This window comes from Arachis stenosperma, chromosome 2 (genome assembly GCF_014773155.1).
Source record: "Arachis stenosperma cultivar V10309 chromosome 2, arast.V10309.gnm1.PFL2, whole genome shotgun sequence".
NCBI classification, from domain to species: Eukaryota; Viridiplantae; Streptophyta; class Magnoliopsida; order Fabales; family Fabaceae; genus Arachis; species Arachis stenosperma.
Window position 1 is genome coordinate 12,511,867 of NC_080378.1, and position 7,098 is coordinate 12,518,964.

Below are 7,098 nucleotides of genomic sequence, written 5' to 3' on the forward strand. Positions count from 1 at the left end.
TCTAAGTGGGCCCAAGACCCAACATATATAAACATTAGTTATGAGCATAAGACCCAACATATATAAACATTAGTTATGAGCATTTCAGCTCATTTTGCCCTAAAGAATGAGTGTTGGGCGCTGAATTGAGAAGAGAGAAGAGAAGAGAGAAAACCTAACTCTCTTTGATCTTCAAATCACCATAACTTGAGCTACGGAGCTCCGATTGACGAGCCGTTTGCGGCCACGCGTCGCTCTTCTCATCCTCTACAATTCTATCTAAGTTTTGTGGTGAGTAATCCACTGTCCTTTGCCCAGTTTTCATTTTTCCTCTTCAAATTCGAATTTGGTTTGGGTTTTGAGGAAACCTTGTGATTTTGATTGTTTAGGAGTGCTCTAGTATGAGCCATGGGTGATATTCATCACAAACTTCAGTGGGATAAGGTAAGAAACCCTCCAACCCTTGTGATTTGTCATTTCTATGAGCTCTAGGTTGATGTATGTATGTAATATTGGTTATGTTAGTGCATTTGATGGTTTTGGTGCACAATTGGGAGATTGGTGTTGCTTGAGGAGCTTTGGTGAGGCTTGGGGATAAGGTTGGTGGAGACTTCCAAAGAAGAGGCTCAATTGATTTGGCTACAAGAGGTACGGTTTAAGTTTCATTTAAGTACCGTGTGGTGTGATGAGAATTCCTAGGCTAGATACCCCTAGGATTAAGTTTGGATTGTGTAAATGGTTGATGCTAATATGCATAGTTGGTATGTAATGTGAATTGATGATTGGGTTGAGAATTGTGTGGCCTTGTATGCTTGGTGTATTGAAAATTTGATGTATTGGGTAATGAGTATTAATTTGTGGTTTATGCATTTAAATTGTGAAATTGGGCCGGAGGCCGTAAATTTTGGGCCGGAGGCCGGAAAGAGGTAAGGAAGGTAAGTTGATGTGTGCATTGTATGATGACACAAGTGATTGGATGAATTTCAGATAATGAATATGCGAATGATTGGGTTGATTGTTGAATAATAAGGTTTGAGGAGTTGAAGTGTGGAATTTGGTAATTTTGGGTGAAATTATGTAGATGAGGTATGTTTGGTTTTGGGTTGAGAAATATTATGTGGTCATATATGTGAGTATGATTATTGATGTCTTGATGGTACGATGATGCATGAGAGGTATATATATTGTGATATATGCTTGAGGAATGATTAAAGTTGATTTGTGGGAGAAACCACGTGATAGTGATTATGATATTGATTATGTATAATGATGGTTGATTGGAAATAGTATTGTTGGAAATTGAGATGAGGAATGATGTATGACATGTTGATATGTTTGTAATTTAGCCATTTGTTTGAAATGGGTAAAGATGGTTATATGGCGGTTTTGTGAACCGTAGTAAAGTGTTAATGTATGAGTTGAGGAGGATTGATATTGAATTTGATATATTTTGATTGGTTTCAAAAAGGGTTGAAATTGGCATGTTTTGGTTGATTTCGAAAAGAGTTGAAAATGACTTGTTTTGAAAATGGCACTTTGTGGTTTTGTATGAAAAACATGGTTTTGGGCATACTTTGACGGGACATAACTTGGACTACGGATCTCTGTTTTGTGCCAAATCTGTTTAGAAATGAAATTGGATCCGGGATGTCCATGCCGTTCAAAGAACGGGTGGAAAACGATTTAAAATGAGAAAGTTATGTCCGTCGGAAGATTGGGGGTTGAATCTGTAAATTCTGCAGCTTTTAACTTAGAAAATTTTTAGCAGAATGACCCTCCACGCGTAGGCGCACTTGGCGCGTACGCGTCGTTCTTCAAAAAGGCACCATCCACGCGTGCGCGTGGTGTGCGCTTGCGCGTCGATGCGCTGCACCCATTGCCCAGCCATTTTCCCGAGAGTTGTGCCAGAGTTGTGCCAGTCTTGTGCTTGGGGCGCAAGTGTACCCACGCGTACGCGTGGCTGACGCGTACGCGTCGTTGTCTATTTTTCAATCCGCGTGAATGGCGCGTATGCGCCGATGAGTTTTGTGGCCATCCATGCGTGCGCGTGGAGTACGCGTACACGTGGCCCTGTTTTCATGCCAAAGTTGATACTTGAGTTTTAAAAGCCAAATCTCATACTTTTAAGCCTCCGATCTCACCCCTTATGTATTAAATCATTATGATATGCTTAGTAATGAGAAAGGAACTAGGGGATGTGGTAACTTGCGAGTGAAGCAAGGGGAAAAGTTATGATCAATGGTGATCAACGATGATTATATGAGATATGGAGGATGACGGTAGGAGTACCGTGTATGCCATGAGCCGAAGGGCTATATCTATTGATAAATGGCTGGTTCTTGATTGAACCATGAGCCGGATGGCTGAGTTATCGCCGAGTCACGGCAAAGCCATTATTGATTATGGCTGAGTATAATTGCATATATGATTAATGAATGAATGTGTTAAATGGATAATAATGAAAATGTTGAAATGTGATGTGTAACCCCGGGTAGTAGGCAGTGGCGTTGTCCACTTGCTCCGGGTGTGAGACGGAAAAGGATGTTTATGATAAATGAGTTTAATTATGGAGTCTTGAATGAATGTATTTGTGATACCTGGGTAGTAGTAAGGGGTTGTGGTTCATCTCACTTGCTCCAGGTTAATATTTGAGATTTGATAACGATGAGGATTGATAATATGAATTGAGATTGAATGAATATATGTTTGAGATACCTGGGCAGTAGCAAGGGTTGTGCTCCGGGTTAATGCTTAAGATACCTGGGCAGTAGCAAGGGTTGTGGTTTGTCCCACTTGCTCCAGGTCAGGGATTGTGACGCCTGGGTAGTAGCGGTAGTAGTGGTGAATCCACTCGCTTCAAGTTGAGCTGTTAAACACCCGCCTGGGTAGTAGCCGCAGTAGTGGTTGTCCCACTGGCTCTAGGCTGAGCGAGTAGTAGCAAGGGGGTTGTAGCTCAAACCTACTTGCTCCGCAAGGGGTGTTTCTGTCCAATGGTTAGCTACCAGGACATGTCGGGTTGGCTATATAACCGACAGATGATATCATCAGCCATAGGGCAGGCATACATCATTTGCATATGTTTGAATTGTTTGGGTTTGACTATTTGTTTTGGATTTCTATATCATACATGCTATGTCACCTGATTACGTGCTACTTGTTCTACTTGTACCTTATTTGTGTATTACTTGTCTGTATTGCTTGTGTTTGTACAACTGAGAGATCCCTCATGTTGGTGTCAGTGGATGTTGGTGGCTGCTCTTGATGAGATGAATTGATAATGCGATTGCATGATGATGATGATTTTTGAATGAGATAATTTGAGCCCCCTGGGTAGACGCAGTGATGTGATTTCACTAGCTCCAGTCGAGGGTATGATGTATTGATATAGAGTTGCTGAGGCAGAACAACTGGTGATGGTTTTGCTTATGATTCTGAGTCTGATTCGTGGAAGAATCAGCGAGATGGGAAACATGTGTAACATGAACTAGATTTAGTATCCCCTTACGACAGATGCCTATTTATGGATTAGTGAGAATCTAGGCTGGATACTTGGTGAAAAGGAGTTTAGGATGCTTAGTGAGTTTTTATTGCAGTGCATTGTATTTATTTGGCACTTTTACCGTACTGGGAACCCATGGGCCCGGGGTTCTCATTCCGTATATATCTCTTGTTTTTCAGATACAGGTTCAGGTGCTCAGAAGTGAGCTGCGGTTCGTCTGAGAGACGGCGAAGATATTTATTTTTTCTACTTTGTGTTTTGCTTAGAATCTCTCCACTTTTGTTTTGAAAAGATTATATTATGTATTGAACTCTTTTGGAACTTGCCTATAGAGGCTCTTATGTTTCTTTTTGGGAGAGATTAGGATGTACTGTTGTCAACTACTTTCATACTGTACCATAGCCGGCCTAAACTTCGCGGGTCGTGACTAGTGGCTATCTACTTATGTTATATATATCTATCTGTTATCTATCTCTTAATCTCCTTTATGCCTTATCCGTATATCGCTTTCGGCTTCACGTTTTATCTTTTCGTTGTTGAAACGTGAGTGATACGTCTTCGCGATTTTATTTCTACTCTTTTCAGGCTTCTTGATTAATACTCCTTTCGAAATTACCTATATTTATATATTAAAAATCCACCTGAGAGTCGTACCACCGTAATATCATTGACTTATGACTCGAGCATAAGAATTTGAATATTAGGGTGTTACAAGTTTAGTCTGTGGTTGCTCAATTAGGACTATAGTTGTCAAAATTGAACTAGTAATTGAACTGATCAAACTACTGATTTATTAGTTTACTTGTTCAACTGGAGAGTCACGAGTTGAATCGTTTAAATTATAATTAATAAATATAAATTTTAAAATATAATTTAATTTGCATATGTTATATATTTTTTTAAAAAAAAGGCAAATGTAATGAAAAGTAACTTAGCCTACTAGCAGTCAAACTGCACATGCAAGAGGACCCAAGATTAAATCTAAAGAAGAGCTTTCTTTTATTAATTGTTGACTTGTGGTTTTAACATGTTTATATTGGTTCTGACCAGTTCGTATCGATTCTGTCTGATTTTAATCGGTTTTGTCCAATTTTTTTCTTAAACGATCAAAATATTAGACCAAACTTATTTAGGGTTTGGTTCACTAATTGTTTGGTCGAATCGATTGGTCCAATCCAATTTAACAACTAATCAACACAAGGATTAACTAATGCATACACATGAAAAGATAAAATAGAACAGAAACATACAACAAAACATAACACAATAAGTAAATCTAGTCCATAGAGTGATCTCGAAGTCGATATCTATATCTTTGTCAGACCAATTTAGACCTTGACCAATACTGCTTATGTACGAATCAAATCAATCAATACTAAGTATCAAATCTATTCTTACAACAACAAATTCAACTCATTGATAATTTTCATCAACAAAAAATTTTGCTCCAAAGATGATTTATAGCAACAAAAAATTTAGCTAGGTGATTATTTTAGTAAGACAGCAACAATTTCAAAGTTCAGTGATGATAATTAGCAACAAATTCAACTCAGTAATGATTTTCATCAACCTAAAAGTTAGCTCATATGTTCAGCCCAAATTTAGCTTATAACAACAAATTCAGCAAATCTTACTTGATTCATGATTTACAGCTATATTTAGTTCAGTAACAAGGTAAATTAATTGATTAGTAATTCAAAATCATAAAATATAAGGAGAAAGAAAATCTGAAAAAGACAAAACAGGAAAAGTAACGATGCAAAGACTCACCAACGGACCACGGTCCATGGCAACTTGGAAATAACGAGGACCCAAAACCAGAATAAGATGAACGATGACGACCCGACGAATTGCTTCTGTCACCAGTGACAAGGAGCGACGTTGAGACGCTAGTGATGAGACGAGACGAACAACGAGATGCCAGCGAGTGTGACTGAGATGACAGTCGAGTGAGACTGAGAGAGACTCTAGTGGGCTAGTGGCACTACAAGAAAAATGTTGAGTACCGTCGAATTTACCGTCAGATTTAGCATCGCAGAGTAGTGACGGATTTACCGGCGTTAAGTTTGTAAGGTTAAGTAACTACCGGTGGATTTATGTTTTTGATGGTAAATTCACCGATAATAATTAGAGAAAAACAAAAAAAATTGGCGCATTCTTTAGGGTCGGATTTACCATAAAAAAATCAAACAGTAAACCCACTTAGTGAAACACTGCATTTTGGTGACCCGTAATGGTTTACCGTCGGAGTTTTTTTATGGTAAAATCGACGGTAACTGTGCTGTAAATTTTGAAACGCGAACCTTTTTCTCCCTCATTCGAATTTCTCTCTATCTCTCTCTAACCCTCTCGCCTCCCACTCTTTCTCTATCTCTCTACCTCTTCTCTCTTTCTCTTTCCCTGTTTCTCCTCCTTCCCTATTGCCGCCGGCCACCCTAAGTCGATGCGTCTACCTTCTCTTTCTTCCCTTCTCACTCTAAACCACTCTAGCTCGGCCCCTGTCTCTCAATTTTGTTTACAGAACAAAGCAACAACACTGCCCCTATTCCTCGTTCCGGCTAGCTTCCAACTCCTGCGACCATTCGTTTACCGCTTTTCATATCGGTAACATCATAGTTCTGCTGCAACTGCTTTCCTCTTCTTCGTTCTGTTCTATTTTGGCAACGCAGGTTAGTACTCTGATTTCTAGTTTTTAGTTATAATTAATTTTTTGTTAGTGAATTTTAGGTGGTTAGGATAGGATAGATTAGGTTACTAGGTTCTGAATTGTTAAAAAATGTTTAGATTATTGAATTGAATTGCTAAATATTATTGCTGGAGTTGTTTGAAATTGTCTGAATTATGTTGATTCATTGTGTTACAGCTGGTTTGGCTGAGATTCGATTGCTGGATTATTTGGATTATACTTGGTTGTTGCTAGTTTTGAATTATTTATTACTGGTGTTGATTGTTATTTTGAAACTGGGGCTGTCAATTGCTATTTGATCTTGATTTTGCATGTTTGATGTTTGTGCATGCCAAGTGTTCGTCAATATTATTTAGAGCTTTTAATGCAATTTTTAGTCTAATTCTTGAAAATCAATGCTCGTTTGCATGTTATGATTGTTATTATGCATTGATAATAGAATTTGATTTATTTTTAATTGACCAAAACTTTTGAATTTTCGAATGATTGACGCATTTATTTAATAGTACATGATTGATAAAGTTAGTTCTTTTTAACACAATTATATCAACTTTGTATGTTTAATTGGTTTTGGGGTTATATTAGGAATGAATTTCAAATGTTGAAATTAATCTTGTGGTATTAGTTATAAGAATTACATTGGCGTTTGAACTTATTGTTGATTATTTAGTTTTGAACTTAGGGTACTGAACTTGTTTTGAATTAGGGTTTTCTAAATTCTGAACTTAGGGTACTGAATTTGTTTAGCTTCAATTTTAATTAGAATATGTTATGATTTATGTTCCTTATTTAATTCTAAACTTAGGGTACTAAACTTGTTTTGAACTTATAGTTTTCTAAAATTCTAAACTTAGGGTACTGAACTTGTGTAGTTTCAATTTTAATTAGAACATTGGCGGATTTGTGTTCCCTATTTAGTTCTAAACTTAGGATA